This window comes from Poecilia latipinna, unplaced genomic scaffold, assembly GCF_001443285.1.
Source record: "Poecilia latipinna isolate Pla-1442-1.1 unplaced genomic scaffold, P_latipinna-1.0 Scaffold2477, whole genome shotgun sequence".
In the NCBI taxonomy this organism is placed as follows: Eukaryota; Metazoa; Chordata; class Actinopteri; order Cyprinodontiformes; family Poeciliidae; genus Poecilia; species Poecilia latipinna.
The window spans coordinates 51,621-71,190 of record NW_015115093.1 but is presented as its reverse complement, the minus strand read 5'-3'; the positions used below and the strand labels follow the sequence as shown (position 1 = coordinate 71,190).

The 19,570-nt window shown below is 36.7% G+C and overlaps 1 protein-coding gene across 4 annotated transcripts in view; it reads left to right on the top strand.

The window, feature by feature from the left end:
* elf1 (E74-like ETS transcription factor 1) overlaps positions 1–19,570 on the top strand; it is a 62,539-nt gene that overhangs the window by 14,030 nt on the left and 28,939 nt on the right. For 2 of the 4 annotated variants that reach the window (XM_015019757.1, XM_015019754.1), the window contains exon 1: positions 5,606–5,879. The exons of the other annotated variants lie outside the window; for them this stretch is intronic. The gene's annotated coding sequence lies outside the window, so the exon portion shown is untranslated. Of the gene's footprint in view, positions 1–5,605; positions 5,880–19,570 lie in introns of those variants that run through there. 4 annotated transcript variants of the gene reach the window in all.

Sequence of the window (19,570 nt, the reverse complement as noted above, 5' to 3'; positions counted from 1 at the left end):
TTTCCAAAAATATTCAGTAACACTTTATTTGAAGGGGGTTGAATAAGACTGACATGACACTGTCATAAACATGTCATGAACATCAATAAGCCTTCATGAATATTTATGACTGTTGTCATAAAGCGTCATTCGGTAAATTATGACTTTTAATACAAAGTTGACATTATTCAAAATGTCTTTGTTATGACAACTTGACATTAACCAAGAAATCATTACTGATATAAATTTGTTATAAAAGTATTACTGATCGCACTTTAAAAATGAGGTATCTTTATGTTATTAAAGGTAAAGTTTAAACGGTAATGATTTATTGGTTAATGTCAAGTTGTCATAACAAAGACATTTTGAATAATGTCAACTTGGTATAAAAAGTGTCATAATTTACCGAATGACGCTTTATGACAACAGTTGTAAATATTCATGAAGGCTCATTCATGTTCATGACAGGTGTTATGTCATGTTTATGACAGTGTCATGACAGTCTTATTCAACCCCCTTCAAATAAAATGTTACCAAATATTCTTGATATCTAGGATTTTTAGTTCCACTGGCAGATTATTTCACTCATAACATGAGCGATTATATTAGTGAAATAATCTGCCAGTGGAACTAATGCTTCTTTAATCAATATTAGGGAATTATTGACTTATAACAAGCTCTTATATCTTACCAAAAAGTTACTTGAAAGTTAGTTTTGTCTTATTTCAAGTGTACTAAGACATTTAAACTAAAACTTAGACCAACAAACTTGGTAAAATGTTGTGTTTTTTACTGTGAATGTTTTAAATATTGGCTTGTTTCTAATTTTTAATTCTGGTATAACTGGTAGATCGGAATAACATACCATAAACATATCAAAACATTTATTAATGTAGGAAATGAGTTACTTACGACAATTGTTACAATTATAATTACTGCTGCATGAAAACAAAGTTCCTCAATTGGTTCTGAGGACATTTTATATAAAACAGTGTTTGGGGTTTAAACATGGAAATGGATGGATGAATAAATGAATGAATGGACAGATATATGGATGAACAGATGGACCAATAATCTCTTGGAAAATTTAATCATAATGTAAAATGAAAAGTAATCAGACTCCATACTTTTCAAACTGCTTAAAACTGATATGCCTGTAACTATCTAAATGGCTTTTAAAAATAATCAGGATCTGGCATTTTGCTTCACAGATTTGTCTGTATTTATTAAATATGATGATGCTATTGACTGAAAGAACAACACACTCAGATCAGAGCTGCAATCAAGCCAAAACCGGACAAAAAAAGAAACATTTTGCATTCATGATTTAGAAAAAATAAGTTTTTCTGTACATATGTTCTACTTCTAATTCCTCAAGTGGCTTTTAGCTTCACTTGGTTCAAATTATATAAAAAATAAAATAAAATCTCCTACTGATCACCTTTTTCTATGTTTTTATTAATTGGTTAATCCAAAAAATAATCGACTTGCACTGATGTCAAGTCGAGCAGAACATCAGTGCAGGAGATGAAAACTCCAGTAAATGTGTAGGAATAAGCTCACATACTTCATGTGAGCTTTTCACATGAAGTATGTTTTTTGTTACAAAATGATCAAGCGTAAAGTAAGGCAATAAAATAAGTATTTACCTTTTTAAAAAAGGAATTATGCTTTGATATATTTCTCACTTTGTTTAAAAAAGGCTTAAATAAAAAATTTCAAAATGTTCCAATGTTTTTATCCGATTAATCGTCAGAACAATCAATAACTAAAATCATTGTTGGCTGCAGTGAGAGCTGAGGCGTTTAATATGTTAGTCTCTCTTTAAAAGTCGAGCCATCTGTTCTTTCTCCACTTTACCAAATTAGGCTTAATGCCGTTATATAAATACTTCACTTCTGGCTCTGTTAAATATAGTTTGTTCTTGCTGTTTGAAGACGCAGAGAGCGCTCAACACACTGACCACAAGACCACCACTTCCTGTTTGCTTAAGTTCACTTCTGATGAAAGATTATTTTCATTATCTGCTACTATGTTCACTTTAACACAATTTTATACAAGCAGTTTTCTTCTTTCTTTCTGATCACATCTGTGACGGACTTTGTATGTTTTATAGATCAAACATGCAACATTTTTTTGGTAAATGTGAAGAAGAGAGACAGTTTGCTCTCCCTCTGTCAGTCAAATATTCTTTATATATTTTCACAGTTTGTTTTATGTTATTGCCTGAAAGCAAAATGCTTTAAACTCAGGAAAACATGTAAAATATAAGAGTTTTCAGTAGATATAAAATCACTTGCTACTTTATGAGGTTCAGCTGCAGGTAAATACCAATCAATCAGCCAATCACATGGCGGCAATTCAACTATTCTGGCATGAAGATGTTCGAATCGAACATAAGAATGTGGAAGAAAAAAGGATTTAAGTGGCTTTAAAAAGTGAGATGATTGTTGTTTCCAGTCAGGCTGGTCAGAAACCACTGATCTACTGGGATTTCTATTTATTCACAATCATCTCTCTGGCTTACAGGAGATGAAAAGTCCAGTAAATGTGTAGGAATAAAGCCTTGTTGGTGTCAGAGGAGAACAGGCAGTTGGTTAAGACGAGGAGCTCAAATAACAAGTATTTGCTCGTAACTTATCTGGAAAACTATCTCTGAATACACAACATGAAGCCATGAAGCAGATGGGCTACATCAGCAGATCACCACACTGAGCGACCCGGAAATCAGCTTCAACGGGTTCAACTGGGTCTACAGGATGAGCAGAAATTCACAAAAACAAATTGTCCAAATGATGCCCGATATCTGAGTCTAAATTTCCGCTGAAATATTCAGACAGTAAAGAGAGAATTTGGTGTATATGACATGAAACATTATCTTTTTTGTTCTCCATTCTATTTTTTGTTGTCGTTTTGTTTTACCCCTAACCTTGTCTGGAATATTTTTGTGTATCCTCATAATCCATATTTAGCGCCACCTACATGTCTGGAGGAATAAAAAGAGCATTTTAGGACACTTTAATGTTTCTGTGTGAATAAAAACAGGATTATAATAGTTTCGGGTAAATCAGTTAGTTTTAATTAGTATGTTTTCTAGTTTGTATTACTTTTTTTCTTTTTGTTTAGTTCCTATTAGTTGTTGTAGTAGTAGCTTAAATTTTTTTCATACTTTGGTTTAGGGCTGAAACGATTCCTCGAGTGATTCAAGTACCTCGATTATTAAAATTCCTTGAGGAAAATTTACCTGCCTTTAAGCTTCGTTAATTTATGTTTTATTATTTAGCGCACCGTGTTCCGGCCGGAACATTATTTGCGTTGCACGGAGGTCTCACTTCCGCCTATGAGTTGTTGACGAAAGCTAAGTGTTAGCGGCATAACGTCCAATTTTCAAGTTCGGCCCGTGGGGATTTTATTGATTGATGATAATGCCCGGGTTTTTATCGTTTTTGGGGGACCAATAAACATCCTTAAAATGACTGGCGCGATGCCTGGAGTACGGCAGCATTTCTCCTCCGGGAGCTGCTGGTTGGAAGCGCTGCAGGAGTATTTATACAGGTGAGCAGATAGACTGAACACGGCGGGCGGCGGAGTAGTTGATGGTTACAGTATAGGTGTAGCTTTACGGAAGAACCGCACAATAAATTTAATATCATCCCGGTGTGAACAAACGGGTGGCGGAGCGCATCGTGGCGGTACATGGCTGGTAGATGAGTTTCCGAGTGTGACTAAGGAAGGTGCGTAAATATCCCCACACCACCACTCCAGACAACATTTCCCGTATTCTCAAACCCAAAGCTGGACAGGTATGGGGCAAGGTGAGAACTCATCTATTTAACTGGCTGAAGATGAATACATGCACTAAAAGCTGGAGTATAGACATTTTTTATAAGTGTATTTGTGAGCTTTCCTCTTTAATATTAAATTGAATGTAATTTCAGATCTTTGTATGAATTTTCTTCAGGTTAACTTAGAAAGTGAGCTATTATTGTTACAGGTTAATTTTATAAACTACAGAAAAGTAACTGTTAGGGATTTATCAATATTTTATTTGATAATTTTTTATCCGAATACTAGATTAATGGTAAGAATAATCGATAGATGACTTGATTACTAAAATATTAATTTACAACAGCCCTACTCTGAAGATCAGGGATGTAAAACATCCCTGAGGACAAGCCAGGAATCCTTTTGTTTTACATGTCGCACTATCTGGCCCAGTATGGCATCTACACAGACTGTAAGCTGTACACAGGGTTGTCAGTACCTGATTTAGGAGCAACCCTGGAATCAGCTGGTGGGCACCAGACAGAATGGTTGCTGTCAAGCTGAAGATGGAGAGCTATCAGGTCTTTTGGTCTGTAGGACCCTGGAAGCAGCTGATCGGTACTGGCAGTCCAAACGACATCCAGCTCGCTGATCTGACAGAGAACCCGGCTTTAAATGCATAAACTATAAACCTAAATATTATAAACCTGTCCTTTAGGAATAGATCTGCTCTGCTAGTGAAATGCTCAGAGCGACAGAGACGCTTGTAATCCAGCGTAAAAAATATAAAAATTGGCAATTTAAAAAAATTTTAATTTACTTTTTAAATTATTTTTCTAATAATAATTAGAACGCTTAGCCAGGCGGGGGGCAAGTAAAGCATGGCGGGCTGCCAGGCTTATAATACACTGGGGGAAACTCAGCAGTTAAAGCTGCAATAAGTAACTGAGAGAATTTTTTTACATATTTGTTAAAACTGTCACTATTTCCTAATATTATAACATGAGACAGATAATGTGTGAAAAGATCTCCTCTAACTAGTCTTAGCATTCACAACATGCTATGCTAGCTATAATGTAGCAGAAAGGAAGTGGGGTGAGGGAAAGAGATGAGCAGCATCACATTAGATTGTGATTGACAGCGCTAAGACCCGCCTCCTCGCTCTGATTGGTTGTTTCTAGCACTGGGAGATCAGTTTTTTCACAGATTATCTGTCTCATACCAAACTGTCATGATAGAAAGAGTTTCAACAAATATGTACAAAAATATATTGTCATACACTCTATACACTGCAGCTTTGATAAAAATATGTTCAGTTTTTGTTATTTAGTTTTAGTTAACTTCAATAACCTTGACAATGAGCTGCCCCAGTGTTCGTAGAAAATATATTTTGGAAAATGGGTGCATAATAAAACTACATCACCAAACTGATTAATTTAAATGCTTAGAATGCCCTTTCCATATTTTAAAGGGAGAGAGCATGCTTCTCTAAAGGGACAGAGCATGCTTCTCTCTCGTGACGATTTTAATCACCTGCTTGGCCCTTATTGTTTGGTCAAAGTCTAAAGTGAAGGCATACCTGTCTGATTGTTTACTTACACCTCCAGCACTCCTCTGCCTCTGCTGGAGGAACCCGTTGATCGTCTTTCAGCCCGTTCTAGGTGTGGCCTCCATGTTGGTCGTTTCTGCTCTTCCCTCCCCCTCTCAGCCCTCATCCAATCCCCGCCGCCAAGCACAACTCACCTGAAACCATTTGCATGCTCCTCGCTGATTGGCCAGGTGAAGGCCCTGCGCCTCAGGCCGTCTCTACCAATGGCGACCGTGCTGCGTGACTCATAGGGAGAGGACAAGTTGCTTCACTACACTTCTGCTTTTTTTCCTGTTTCAAACAGCAGCCATTGCATTGTCGTGTTTTTCCCCCCTCCTGTGTAATTTTTTTTTGTTTTGTCAGTGAGAGGAAGAGGTGTGGATCTGGCCACTTCACGGCTTCAGGCACCTTTCCCCCTCATCTGAATACGTCTTGGATTATTCCCAGTTTCACCTTCTTGTTGTCTTTTTTTTTCCAATGGTCGGTGCGATCGACTCTTGTTCGATCGCTATAATGGATCCTGTCATCCGAATCCAGTGTCTTTGAGGTCAGTTGTGAACAACTCTCATGTAAACTTCTCGCTTAGTTTGATAGTTGAAGCCGTTTTGGTTGTGATGTTTGAAGCCAATCTTCAGAAATTGATGAACATTTTTATAAATTTAACCTTTGATTGTCATATTTGGGTTCAAATTGGGTGTACATTTGGTAACAGTCCCATTGAAAACAGAAAATAAGTTAATTTGACACCTGACTTTATGACATTTTTCAGTTACACACCTTGTCCTGTCAAAGGTCTCTCGGGAGCTTTAACAAGTTATTCCAGTTCAACTGAAGAACCTCTCATTTTTTCCACGCTTACTTCTGCTTCACATCTTAATCATGGAAAAAGTGAAACGCATTTCACTGTTTTATGATCAACGTGGTTTACATTAAACCTAAGCTGCTTTATAGAAACTGTGTTTTTGAACGTTATCTTATAAAAAGGGTTTCAAACTTGATTTTTTTTGTTTTTGCACGTTGTCTTCAGAAACGCTCACAGCGATCTTTAACTGATGTGCTTGTCTCTCTCATTTCTTTTACAAATTGTTGCCTTATAAGGGGTGTTGAAGCAAGGGCGGGAACAGAGTTTTGCAAGCCCCTGGACCAAACCCACATCTATTTTTCAGGGTGTGTTAATCAGTAATTACTGACCAAATTGATTTTAATCTGTCGCTGGCTTCCCCTGTCCTGTAGGTGAACGTCAGAAAAGCGGGTTTGTGTGGCGGTTTTCGCCTCCAGCGGTTCTTTCTGTATAAAGTCAGTCATGCTCTGCTTCATGCATCAAATCTTAAGTTCACCAGAACAGAATGTCGCTCTTCTTGTAACGTGGAAGGATGTTTAAGCTTTAGTTGTTTGCTTCCTCTTTTCTGTATGTAAAGATGACCTCCTCCTAATCTGTGTTTTTTTATATATTTACCCTCCTTTGAACCAAATGATTCTGCTTAACTTTTTTAAGAAGCTGTTTCTAAAAGTTGCTCCGAGCAGCAGAGATAAAAGCTTGCTTCCTGTTTCAGCAGAAACCCAGTCTGCACTTTTGGGGACCACAAAAAACACAGTGTGCATGCTGGAGTACTGCAGCATAAACACGCTTGCAGCCTGAGATGCGTTCACACCCAGTTCAGTTGGAGATGAAGCTGCTCAACTTTGGTTAAGCAAATTGAAACAAACTGAATTACGGAAAGGATTTTATTATTATTAATCATCATTTTCATAAAAACGTTAGCTGAAATACAGCTCTGGAAAAATATGAGACACCACTTAAAATGATCAGTTTCTCTGATTTACTTTTTATAGGTTTATGTTTGAGTAAAATGAACATTGTTCTTTTATTTTATGAACTGCTGACAACATGTCAACAACAGCAAAAATGTTGTATTTATTTGCAGAAAATGAGAAATGGCCAAAATAACAAAAAAGAAAACAAGTTAATGTTCATTTAGAAACAGCGAGACTAATGTTTTAACTCGGGAAGAGTTCAGAAATCAGTATTTGGTGGAATAACCAGGAGGTTTTCAGTGAAGTGGCCTCTTAATTTTTTTCAGAGCTGTATTTCTTTATCTGCAGCTCAGGGCTTTTTCAACTGGGAAAGAGAGAAAGTAATTTTTTTTCTGCATATTTATTCTCACAGCCTTTAGCATTTGTTTGTGAATGACTCTGTTGTTGACCTGGTCTGACTTTGCATTTGTCCTAAATTTCTCCTCTTTTCCCACCCTGATTTGTATTGTAAATGAGGCCTTCGTGCCTCACAGTATGGCCTCAGACTAGCTGCTGTTTTGCGACACTGTGTGAATCTCATTTGGGGGCTGATAAAGAAGTAGGGCAGGGGACAGGATGGCAGTTTTAGGTTGACTCTTCTTTATATACAAAGTCAACAAGTCTTAGGCTGTAATTAGATCATCAGGGCTTGGGCAAACGGACCGGGATGTAGCAAGAGGAGGTCCGTCATGAGGACCAGAGGAGGCGGGTTTTGCTGCGTTACTACAGCTTCAGAGTTTTGAAATATGTAAAAATGGAGGGATTGTTGTGTTTCATGTTCCAGGCAGAAATTCTGAAAAGAATAAACAGTGTTTGTGTTCAGCTAGGACAAACGACAGCTGTGATAAATGCATGCAGACTATACATCCAACCTGTAAGAAATGTGTAAACGAGGGTTTTTAAACTGAGGTTCTGTTAGAAGCTTGTAAGCAGTCAGTATCTCACCTGTAGCAGATAACGCGCTTGGTGTTTTCATTTAGGATAAATAAATGTTGGTTGGACTCTCAAAACTTCTACTTCTACATTATAAATGCTATTTTCAGAACAGTTTAACACATCGTAATTTTTCCATTTAGACATTATTTATATGGAAACCATTACATAGAAATTGAAGTACTGGGTTGTGCAGCACCAATGAGCATCCTCTGTGAAACATGCAGGTCAGTGTGCCTTGAGAACCAGGCTTGGGAAACACTGTTTTAGAGTAACTATCTAAAATTAAAGTAAGGTAATGTAAAAATGATGGATTTAAGTGAATGTTATATTATTGACTTTTCCACTTCCTTACTTTTTCATCAAAGAATCTTACAGGAAGACCATTGGTGGCACACCGACTCCAACCTCTGTTTCCTGTGTAAATAATCACTGGCTTCTCTGTAAAAATATAAATAAATGCCCCAATCCTGCAGCAACGACTGTGTGAAGGTTTAAGGCTGTTTTAAGACCGTAGAAGTTAACCTGCTTGGACAAGCTATTAGGTTCTGGCATCAGTTAGTCTGGATTTATACTAAATGAAGATAATTATCTACTGCAGGTAACCACTTGGATTTTAACAGAAACTCATCATCCCTCATAATCCCTTTAAGGTATGAAATGGATCTGGGCTGTCTAGTTCTGCGACATCAGAAATAATGTCATGAGGAGATTTTAGGTTGCTAGTTTGGACCTCAAGCTCTCCAGATATTCCTATAGTCGATTTTCCTGGTAGAATAATCTAGAAATTATGTGAATACTACTATTGTATTCACATAAAATATACTTTTATTTAATAAAGAAAAGGGAGAATTACTCCGAAAACAACACATACATGGATGTTGTTTTTTTTTTTTTTTACATTTTAAACACAAAATTAAAAAAACTGAATAAACATCTGATTTTAGAGGTTGATTGTTAAATATGTTTTTTTGTGCAGAATGTTATTTTTTCTTTATAAATAAAGTGATATATTAATAACTAGTCATCTAAAAGTGTTGCCTTTGTTCATTCACCTGACTGGTCGTGTACAGCAACGTGTGGGGGAGGGGCTCCTAATCTTATCAGATCTGTAGAAACTGTATTTCAGAGAACATTAGGCTATTTTATTTTGAGTTTCAAAATAATGGTAGCTGATGATGCTCTTTTAAAGCTACATCTTGAACTGTGAATTTATCTTTATTGAAAGTGAGTAGGTGTGTGCAGCAACAGGTAGGGGAGGGGCAGCTCTGCTTTTATTCTGGGTAGTCTACAGATTCTCAGAAAATCAGGTAACTTTTACTGAGAACTTGTTAAAAGGAGTAGGAACAATCTGTCAGAGTATTTTCCCACAACGTCTAGAAACCGCTGATATTATTAACCGCCACCCAACTCAATATCTGTTGACATGTAGGGCTTTTTCACGGTTCTGTCTAAATGGTAGGTTGGTGTTAAGTGTCATTCTAACATCCATTAATTTAGAATATTGAGTTGGAGTTGAGAAGTTTTCATGCCTTTGGTTACATTTGTCTTAGGCTGATCAGCTAAATAAAACTACCACAATAAATCATTTCCACCTATTATGGTCTGTACGGCCATAATGGGTTGTTTATGGCCAGTTTAACAAGTTTTGAAATTCTCTTACTTGCAGTCAGGTGACCTGTAGTTCCAGGACATCTGGCCCATAATTGAGGCAGCTGCAGGAAAACATCAGACTCATAGTGAAACTCTGTTTTATTTCCCTAGAGTACCTTATTTTTGGTCAACGTAGATGGAAAATATTAACATGAGAAAGTGTAAGTCTATTTTGCATGTCTCTTTAGAAGCTATTATCTCTCCCTGAAATGGATTTTGGCTTAACGGTCGGAGAACGTGTAATGGGAAGTTTAATTCCTGTCAAAAAAAAGAGAAGAAATCTGGGTGGGGAAAGTTAATGTTTAACTTTCTCTTCTGCTTTAGCAGCTACTGTGCCTCTGAGCAAGACACATTCTGTATCCAGTTGTGCATTTGAGCAGTAGGTACAGAGAGAAGCCCTCCCTTGATAAATAAAATTAAATTGATTGAGCAATGGTGTCTCCGTGTTGCAACCCTCTCATACTTGGAACATGCTGGGACTGGCCGACCTTTTCTCAGTAATACACAGCTGTGATCATCAAATCTGAAGAATGTTTTTACCAAGACAGACCTGAGATATGCAGAGTATTTAGATTTTAATCCATGATTCACCTCTTAGATTTTTCCCTTCAGAATTTAATGGCTATTATTTAATAGTCTATTTTTCTCCTTCACTTCGATAAATCTTAACTGAATAGGAATGGAAGGCTGAGATTTATCCTGTTACAGATTTTCCATATTCTTAATTGAGTTAGAGGTCAATAAATCCCTGACATTTTTACTAGGAAATGTATTTATTGTGGAATTTATACCTTCAGTTACAATGATAAGGTAACACAAAATACCATAACCATGGTTTTGTCTGTTTTAACATTATGCTTCAAAGCTGTTTAATCAATAAAGTTAGTGCTAAAATGGACGGATGTGTGGAGCGCAATAGACTCCACAACAGAAAGCAAGCCAACAACTTTTTAGCTAGCTCCCTCCTGACTAAAGCGATTGTTTACTTATCTATTCACAAAACCTAACTGTGTTATTGATAAAAGGTCTGACAAAAACCTCATTCTAATTTGATTAAAATCCTAATTGTCAATAAAAGAAGGACAATGTATGATGTCGATGCTTATAACCGGTTTTAAAAGCGTTTAGCGATTAGCATAGCTAGCGCGGTTAGCGTTGCTAGCTGTTATAGCAGCCTCTATGTTGAACTTTTAGGTTGTAAATGCCCCATATCTTATGTGAGGAACTTCCAACAGGCTGCTGCATTTCCAAATCATGTGTGCTTCTTGACAGATGGATGTTAAAAGTAAAGAAATAAATAAAATAAGGTTTTGTGTTCCAGCTGTTGCTTTTTTGGCTTCTCTGTTGAACTCTTGGAGTTGTTATTGTGACAACTTGCAGTTCTCCTAAAACATTTTCCCAAAACACATCAACATTTATTATTACCTAATTTTTAACTCTAAAATATCGTTAAGCAGTGGAGTATTCTCTGTATTAAACAGAGAACTGTAATTTAAAGATTACAGATCTATGTGACATAGATCTATCCACTCCAGGAATTACCTCATTATCAAGTATGATATTTATACTAGATTGGACGGCCACATCTCTATTTGTAGTGTAATAAAAGCAGACTCCTTTCTTTACTCCTAGAGTGTACTGACCTTATTCTAGTACAGATCATTAACTTCTTTCTTTATCTGTCTCAGATTTTCACTTTTGGTATAGTGAAGATGTTTAGATAAAGCTTAAGACATTAATATAAAGCCATCAATAACTAAAAATTAAGCTTGTTTGCTCAACTTGTTTTTTTTTCATCTCATAGGCAGAGTACATCAGACAGGGAATGGTTTTGTGATTATAGATGAAAAGAAAGAGGGTCAAAATGCCCATAAATGAGATATATGGGGCATTGTGACACACCTTTTTATGACGTGTTGTGGTTATGTAATGCTTCTGAGAGCAAAGTCTCTCAACATGGCTGCAATCCTAACCCTGATAGTAATCTAAGGTATTTAGGTACAGTTATGTGAAACGTTAAATTAGGTATTGTATAATCTTAGTCTTAATCAAAGGCATTTACTTTGAATAATATTTCAGCCAAGTGAAGGATCCTGTCAGACGCTATGTTGAAAAATAAAAACAGTTTTCTTCTTCGTTGAGGTGCAAATCAGACAGTAAAAACCATAAAACAGACAGTTTTCCATACCTTTATAATTTTATACCTTATGTCATCAACTTGGAGGTCGTATATGTTTATCTGCTATAATTTGTTTGGAGCGTTTGCGTGGGTGAAGGCAGCTTTGAGATGCAGGTTTATTTCATCCCAGATAAAAGCAACATGCAGAGCATCATAAAAATTTCCATTACAGATCTCCGTTCAACTCTGTCTTCAAGCGAGTCATTTGCAACTGCACTGGTTGTAGAAATATGATGTGTTTATGCCTTTATGCTTGCTTTTCTGAAGTGGCCTGAAAACACATCCATGGTGCAGTGTTGTTCTTTCCAATCATGTGGTTCCACCCTGCATGAGGTAACGTCATGCAGAAATCCACTCCCCTGTGCGAGATGTGTGTGAACATAAAACTGACTTATTAGGACTGAAATAGGCTTTATCTTGTGCTGATTTAAACAATGTGTGGTACAGAACGATCTGTTTTGATCTAAGCACAGAGGGAAATTGATTTCCCACATGTTTTCCAGACATTCTTGCCCCAGACATCCAGCTGCAGTGATGACTGTCTGCAAGCATCAGCAGCAGATTCTCGTATGGAAAACCAAACGGTGTATTTATCAATTAAATGTTTATCTTTACGCTCAACTTTAACTACACATTTTTTAATAAGACTTTCTTCTAAAACTATAACGATGTGGGTGACTTGTAAATGTTTTATTTATTTTGAAGTTTCTCTGCAGTAATATTTAAAGAGGACAGTTTTTCTTTTTGATGTGAATGCATGAACGCCATGGCTTTAAATAACTCCTGCATGAGTATTTGTCTATAAACTTTCATGCACAGCCTTGGTGTCAGAGCTTTTACGCTGCATTTTAGGTAAGTGCCCTTTGCATGCAGTCGTCATATCTTCAGGAAACTGCACATAAAAACAATGCAACATATAAATTGTACATGCTGCAGACCTGCATTTTATTTCCAGTTACAATCTGCAGAACTGATAATGTTTCACATTTTTCTGAGAAAGGATAAGTTGTGATGTTGTAAAGTAGAATAGCTTTCTTTTCTTTTTTTAGCTTCTGACTTATTATGGGGCAGTAGAAATAAAGTTTCATGCTATTAACAATTTACTTATTTTTGTGAAGTTTCTAAAATAACACAGTTTTTATAGTTGTTGCTATGTTGGCTTTCACACAGGCTAAAAAAAATTGTAGATGAACCAAATTTGGTAGAAGCATTTAGCATGGTGTGCTTTTTATAGCGTGACATTAGCTTAAATGCCGTGTGGCTTTTAAACAGCATTATCTTTTCTTTCCAAGCGATGACTGTCGATGTTTTCCATGACCAACAATATTCCAAAATGATGAACTTGTCTTTTTTTTTTATTTGAAAGTAAAGCTGGACAATAAATCAATAGCAGTATATATTGTGATGAACACATGATCAATATAAATAAATAATACATCTGATAGAATATTCAATATATACAATATTGACTGAACTCTGATTTAGAACCGCACAGCATTCTGGGAGATGTAGGCTTTAGAGGAAAGGCTTTATCTGCTCAACGTCTCACAGCGAGCTAATCAAAGTTGGTGGAATTAACTAACTCACTCACTCTGTGGTTACCGAGCAACTCACTCACTCTGTGGTTACCTAGCAACTCACTCACTCTTTGGTTACCTAGCAACACCCTGTGAAGTAACTTCCGCAGCAGCAGTTTAAGGTTTTCCTTTAACTGCTTAAAAATAAAAATGCAACATTGCGTAGTGAAAAATGTTGATAAAACAGAAAAGATCACGCCACCAGTTTGGTAGTATTTAAGATATTTAAAACAAAAACAACAAATCAATAATTACTGATATTGACGGATTTGAAACACTTACATTGTGATAAATTTTTCAGCCTTATCGTCCAGCCCTGTTTGGAAAAAAAAGACTCGTTTTCTTTCAGCAGCAACAAAAGGGGAGAAAACGGCAATCATTCCTATGCTTTCTCTGGTACCTCATTAAAAGGACTTTAATTTGTAGAGCAGAAACCTTTAGCGGTACACCTTGACACCGCCAATTGACCCACACTTACCTGAAAATTTTACTAATTAGTTTTTGTGAGTCCAGTTGCTAACTGGGATTTCCTGTGCTGGTAGAAGCAGTTTGAGGCCCACCTGCTCTCTCTTTGCCGTACTGCAGGACCTGCTTTACAGCCCTCTCCCTCTGTGTGTTCCCAAGCAACAGCCACTCCTTGTTTACCTTTGCGTTTTTGCATTGTGATTCTCATCAGGATAACACAACCCCGGCCCTTCTGGAGACCGACTGTCGGGCCTCTTTATTCATAGTAGCACCAGAGGATAAACTGATTCCTTACTTGCGTCCATCTTCCTGAAAAATGCCACGTTTGGTTGAACTCATGTTCTTATCTTTTGCCTCTGCTTCTCGTGTAATTATTGTACATCCTTAATATGGTGGAACAATACTGCAGTGTAAATATTTCGCTATATGAACCCCGCTCAGCACTTCTGTGTCTAAACAGGTAGTTTATTGTCCTCATCTCCTGCACCCACGCTGCACCTTCCTCATCGGCTGACGATCATAAACAAGTATATTTCATAAAGCTCTCTCAAATATTGACCTACCCAGGCAGACTGTCCTTCTGCTTCCTGCTCTGTCTCAAACACTTCTCCATATGAGTAATATAAACCATTGTATGATGTGTGCGGGATTAAATTTGTTGGCATACAGACCAAGTTGTAGAAAATATTTAAAGCTGCAGTATGTAACTTTTACAAAGAATGCTGTGACAGTTTGTTAGGAAGCAGATAATCTGTGAAAAAATTCATCTCCTCCATTTCTTCCCTGAATTTCTACTGCCATGTGAAGAAATGCACCGCTCCCGACCAAAAACAACCAATCAGAGCCCAGAGGAGGGTCTTAGCGCTATCAATCAATCAATGTCTCATACCAAACTGTCTTGATGTAGCGACAGGTCCTTTCAACAAATATGTAAAAAGAATTTTTTTTTATTAAAGTTACATTATGTTTTAATGTTTCAACAACATCTAGTGGAACATTTTATCTCAGGTTTGAATAGTTTTTAAATTCACAGTGCAGGAAAACTGTTTATCCACTGTAATGTTTGGCCATGCTACCTACCCTAGCATTCACAACAGGCTATGCTAGCTGCAGCGCTACTCCAGATTGTGATTGACAGCGCCAAGACCCGTCTCTGGGCTCTGATTGGTTGTTTCTAGTTGGCACTGGGAGAAGGCAGAGGATCAAATTTTTTCACAGATTATCTGTCTTATTCCAAACTGTTATGATACAGTGACAGTTTTATCAAATATGTAAAAAATACAGTTTCATAAAAGTTACCTACTGCAGCTTTAAATCAGGCTCGAGTGCTTGAATTAGAATCAACATCGTAATACATAAAGAATGCAACCCTCACGGTCATTAGTTTGAGTCACATCGCTGTGCGAGTTTTTCCTCTGCTAGTGTTTAAAATATGCATCTCAAAATGCAGTGACTCCGCACTTCTGTGCTCAGATCCTGGAACCGGCCTCATTTACTGGCTTCAAGATTAGATAGAAATGTTGGAGAGTGACACCTTACACCACTCTGACCCAGTATCCAATTGTGTGAAATCAGATAAGACTCAAGTCTTGGAGGGGAGCTGGGCTGTCTCAGAGCGAGTGGGCCTATCTAGGGCTTCACCAGTGATCAGACGGGAAGAGCTGATTAAGTTATTATAATTTCTTAAACCAAAACATGAGCTGCAGAAGTTTTAAGAACAGCTCTGCAGAAGGTGTAAACTGCTGTGTTTAACTTTTCAACTAGCCCTGGCCAGAGTGAGATACTGAGTGTCTGATAACATTCAGTAAAAATGCATTTATTATATGGCTATATAGGTAAAAAATATATATTATTTTGCTGTTTTATGTCCATTGTTATTATGATACATAAATGCAGACATGCAACTGTCAATGTCTTACAGGACTGAAAATATATCTAAAAAGCCAAAATAAAATATTCTCCCAACAATCAGTGTGCAGCAACAGGTGGGAGAGGGGTAATATTGCTTTATAATCCATATAACGAGATATTTTCATTCACTCTGAGACTTTTATTAAAAGACAGAACATATTAGTGATATTGAAACAACACATTTTTAAAACTGTTGTGTACTATTTGTTTTGCTTACAGGTCTCTGCATTATCTAATAGTTGTAAATACAGCAGTATAAATTTCTTAATGTCTCAAACAGTGTCTGTAACCCTCTTACTACCATTAGTATGAGAGTTAGCTTGGTTTTAGCATCAATATTACTAAATACATCAAATAAATAATGTTTTACTTGCTTTGAGGGGAATTGTGAGCAAGTAATTTTAATCTTAAGACGTTTAACTTATTATTTACTTTTGCCCTTTCTGTTTGCTCATGCTAGCTAGCTAGCTAGCTTGGTTTTTCTTTAAGCCTACTTAAAAAACAAAATACCTCTTTTGTATTTTAAAGAGGTATTTTTAAAATACATTTTTAGTGTACATTTTGTAAATCTTGGAATAGACAACTGTCAGTTTTATAGTTTAATACTATCGTTCATGCTAATACTTTGTTAGCTTCATTTTAGCACATGGTATTTGCCAGAAAAAAAGCTCTTTAAATCTAATTTTCTCTAATATTAAGAAAGACAGTTTTGTACTGAGCTACTTTATGTTTAAAACATTTTTTATGTTAGGATACACATTTGGAGAAAAGGTAATCTGTGTTAGTTTAGCTTTAACATGAGATGTAATCTCAAAGTAAAAGATAAGCTGAATATTTTCCTCTTGGTAACATGTATATCATACTTTGTGTGATACTTGCAAAAGAAATAAGTGGCCATTTTAGTTTATTTAGCTAGTTGTTTTGTTAGTTTATGCATTAACTGGCAGATTTAGAAAACATTTAACACAACTATGAAGTAAAAAACCTAAAACAATAATTTCCACTTGGGAAATCAAAGGGTTTCTCATCAACATTTAATTTAAAAACATGTCTGTGAAAGTAGCTGAAATAAATGCAACCTGTACTTCTGCATTACTTTACTTCTACTGTTTGAATTCTGAGATACATTGTTGTTGCCTTGTATTGCCAATACTTTGTATTGCTCATTAATTGGCAAATTTCTCAGGTTCTTACAACTTGCAACCCAAATGTGATCTGACTTCCAGATATATAAATATTGTTGCAGCCCAATATACCTCCTTCATGCCTGTGGGGAAGAACAGCAAACAGTCGTTTCCAGAATGCCAGGCTGCTGTTGTCGGAAAAGCTTGACGCATAAAACAGAAATCATTATTGTTTCCCTGCCTGCTCCATCCCAAGGTGTGTTCCCTGTTAGATATTTCTGCATACCTGACGGTGGGTGGACACATGCGCCTGCGTGTGTCCAGACCTGTTTGGTATGCGCAACCGGGTCCCTATCCGGCCTCGACTCCGACTTGGAGCACTGAGACTCCTGCGCTGTATCTGAGCACATACCTCAAAGTGTACTAAAAACACATCATCGTACGGAAATTATTATGGCAAAGTTCAAACTGTAGACAAACTACAAATCGATTTCTGTCCCTTGAAGGTAACAAGCTGTTGTGTCGTAGTTGATGTTCACATTTTGAAGTAAAAGAGGGATGTCGCCTTTTTCACCTCTTCTGTTCAGGTTTGGAGCGTTCTGCAGGTATTTTTCTGGGTATTGTGTCCTCTCTTCCCAGCACTGGGCCCTGTGCTGTAACATGTTGGTATGAATGTAAACACTTCGAGCTCCAGCTGTCACCGATCTAATCTAATGTGCTTGAGACTGAAACAAAAAAATCATGCTTTAGTCTGTTTTTATCTTTAATTAGATATTTGGCCAAGTTTTCTAAGGGAAAATGAGAATTTCCCGTCTCTTTAAGCCTCAGGTAGTTGCCACTCGACAGCCAAACACCAGCAGAGGGAAGAGAGTCTAAGCTGGGCAGTAAGAAGCAACCAGCGTTCATGTACTGACTTGCATGTTTTTTATTCACTAGTAAAAATGGAGTGACTAGCCATGTAGATGCTATCAAAGATGATACTTTTTGAGATGAATAACGCAAAAAGAAAAGACTGTAATTGAGCTGAAGCAATGCTGTCATGTTTGGAAGAATACCTTTTAAATTCTGGTTGTTTTGGATTTTCTGATACAAAACTAAGTCTTTTATTTTCTTTTTCCTACTGATTGGCTTGGAGATATTTTGTTTCTTCGTCTTCTGCAAAGACATGTCGATTCCCAGTAACCATTTTAACCAGCTGAAGGTCACTTCCAGTCATTTTGGTTTGAGTTATAATCGTTCATATTTCCAAGAGTGAGGTGGTTCAGATGTGGGATTAAATGTGGGATTAGAGCAAAAATATTCAGGAATGGCGTGTAATGCAAAGGTTTTGTTTGATATTACACAGCTGAGTTTTGTTACAAATAAGTTTTTATAATTTTTATGGATCATTTATGTCCAATTCATGGAAATAACAAAGCATAAGAAAAATACACCAACGTATGATTTAAGTAAATTGAAACAAAATGGTTGAAAATGTCAGTGCTTTTTAAATCAAGGTATGAAATAGTAGCACCAAAGATTAGTGGATATAATATGTAGGCATTATTGATGCAGACTCAGTGGCACATTTAGCCATCTGAATCAGCTTTCACTGACATCTGAAATTTGTGGTAGAGATATGCTAATGTTTATGGAGATTAGGGAAAAGATGTGGGTAAAGAGTAATATCTTTGTGTTTTTAAGTATTACTATTTTGTCCCTTATGTTGATTTGACGTCTGTTTAAAGAAAAAAGACGACTTTATTCCCACATATCCAAATAATGGCAGATCTGTTTGTTTTACTTCGTTTAGGTGTTTTCAGTTTTGATTATCCTAAAATATGATTAAACCAACTATATTAACTGCTTATCTTCACCAAAGAGTAAAGCCAAATACAGAAAATAATTTATTTTAAATTACAATTAAAGTTGGTTCAGAAGATCCTCTGGTGGGTAGAAACTGATGGCTAATTTAATGGACCATTTAGGTACAAAATGGCAAAATAAGCAGCACCTAACCTGAGCAATACGGTTATTTTTTGTGGGGATTGTGTTTGAAATTTATTTTGCTCCTTTTGTCATTTTGTATCTTTGCAATGTGTTGTACCCAACATTTTCAGGCACAATGTGGTGCCAGCCACAGGATGTTTCTCACAGACTTTGTATCGAGATGAACCCGGCGAGGGGAACATTTCGTACCTGCTTTTATAGACAACTTAAAATGCAACTGTAATATTGCACATTATTGATACTATATTTGCCTTTTGTTCCACAGTGAAGCCTGTGATAACCAGAAGTTGTTTTGAGCCAATCAAATAGATGATGGTGAACAAGCCATGTTGCATAACCAACCTGCAGCGGCTTGTTGTTTTGTATTTAATGTTGCATCACTCATAGCAGATTACTTCAGCTTTAAGGATGTACCATCACCTCTGCTGATGTTTCCTTAAGTGTTAATCAGAAAACAGAGAGGTCTATCTGCGCTAACTCATGCAGATAATCCTCACTCCAATCCTTAAATAAAAACATCCAGATCCTGTGATAAACGTGCAGCAGCTGTGTGGACATCAGAAACAGCAGCAGCAGCAGCAGCAGCGCATCACGCTGTGATGTTTTAACACCG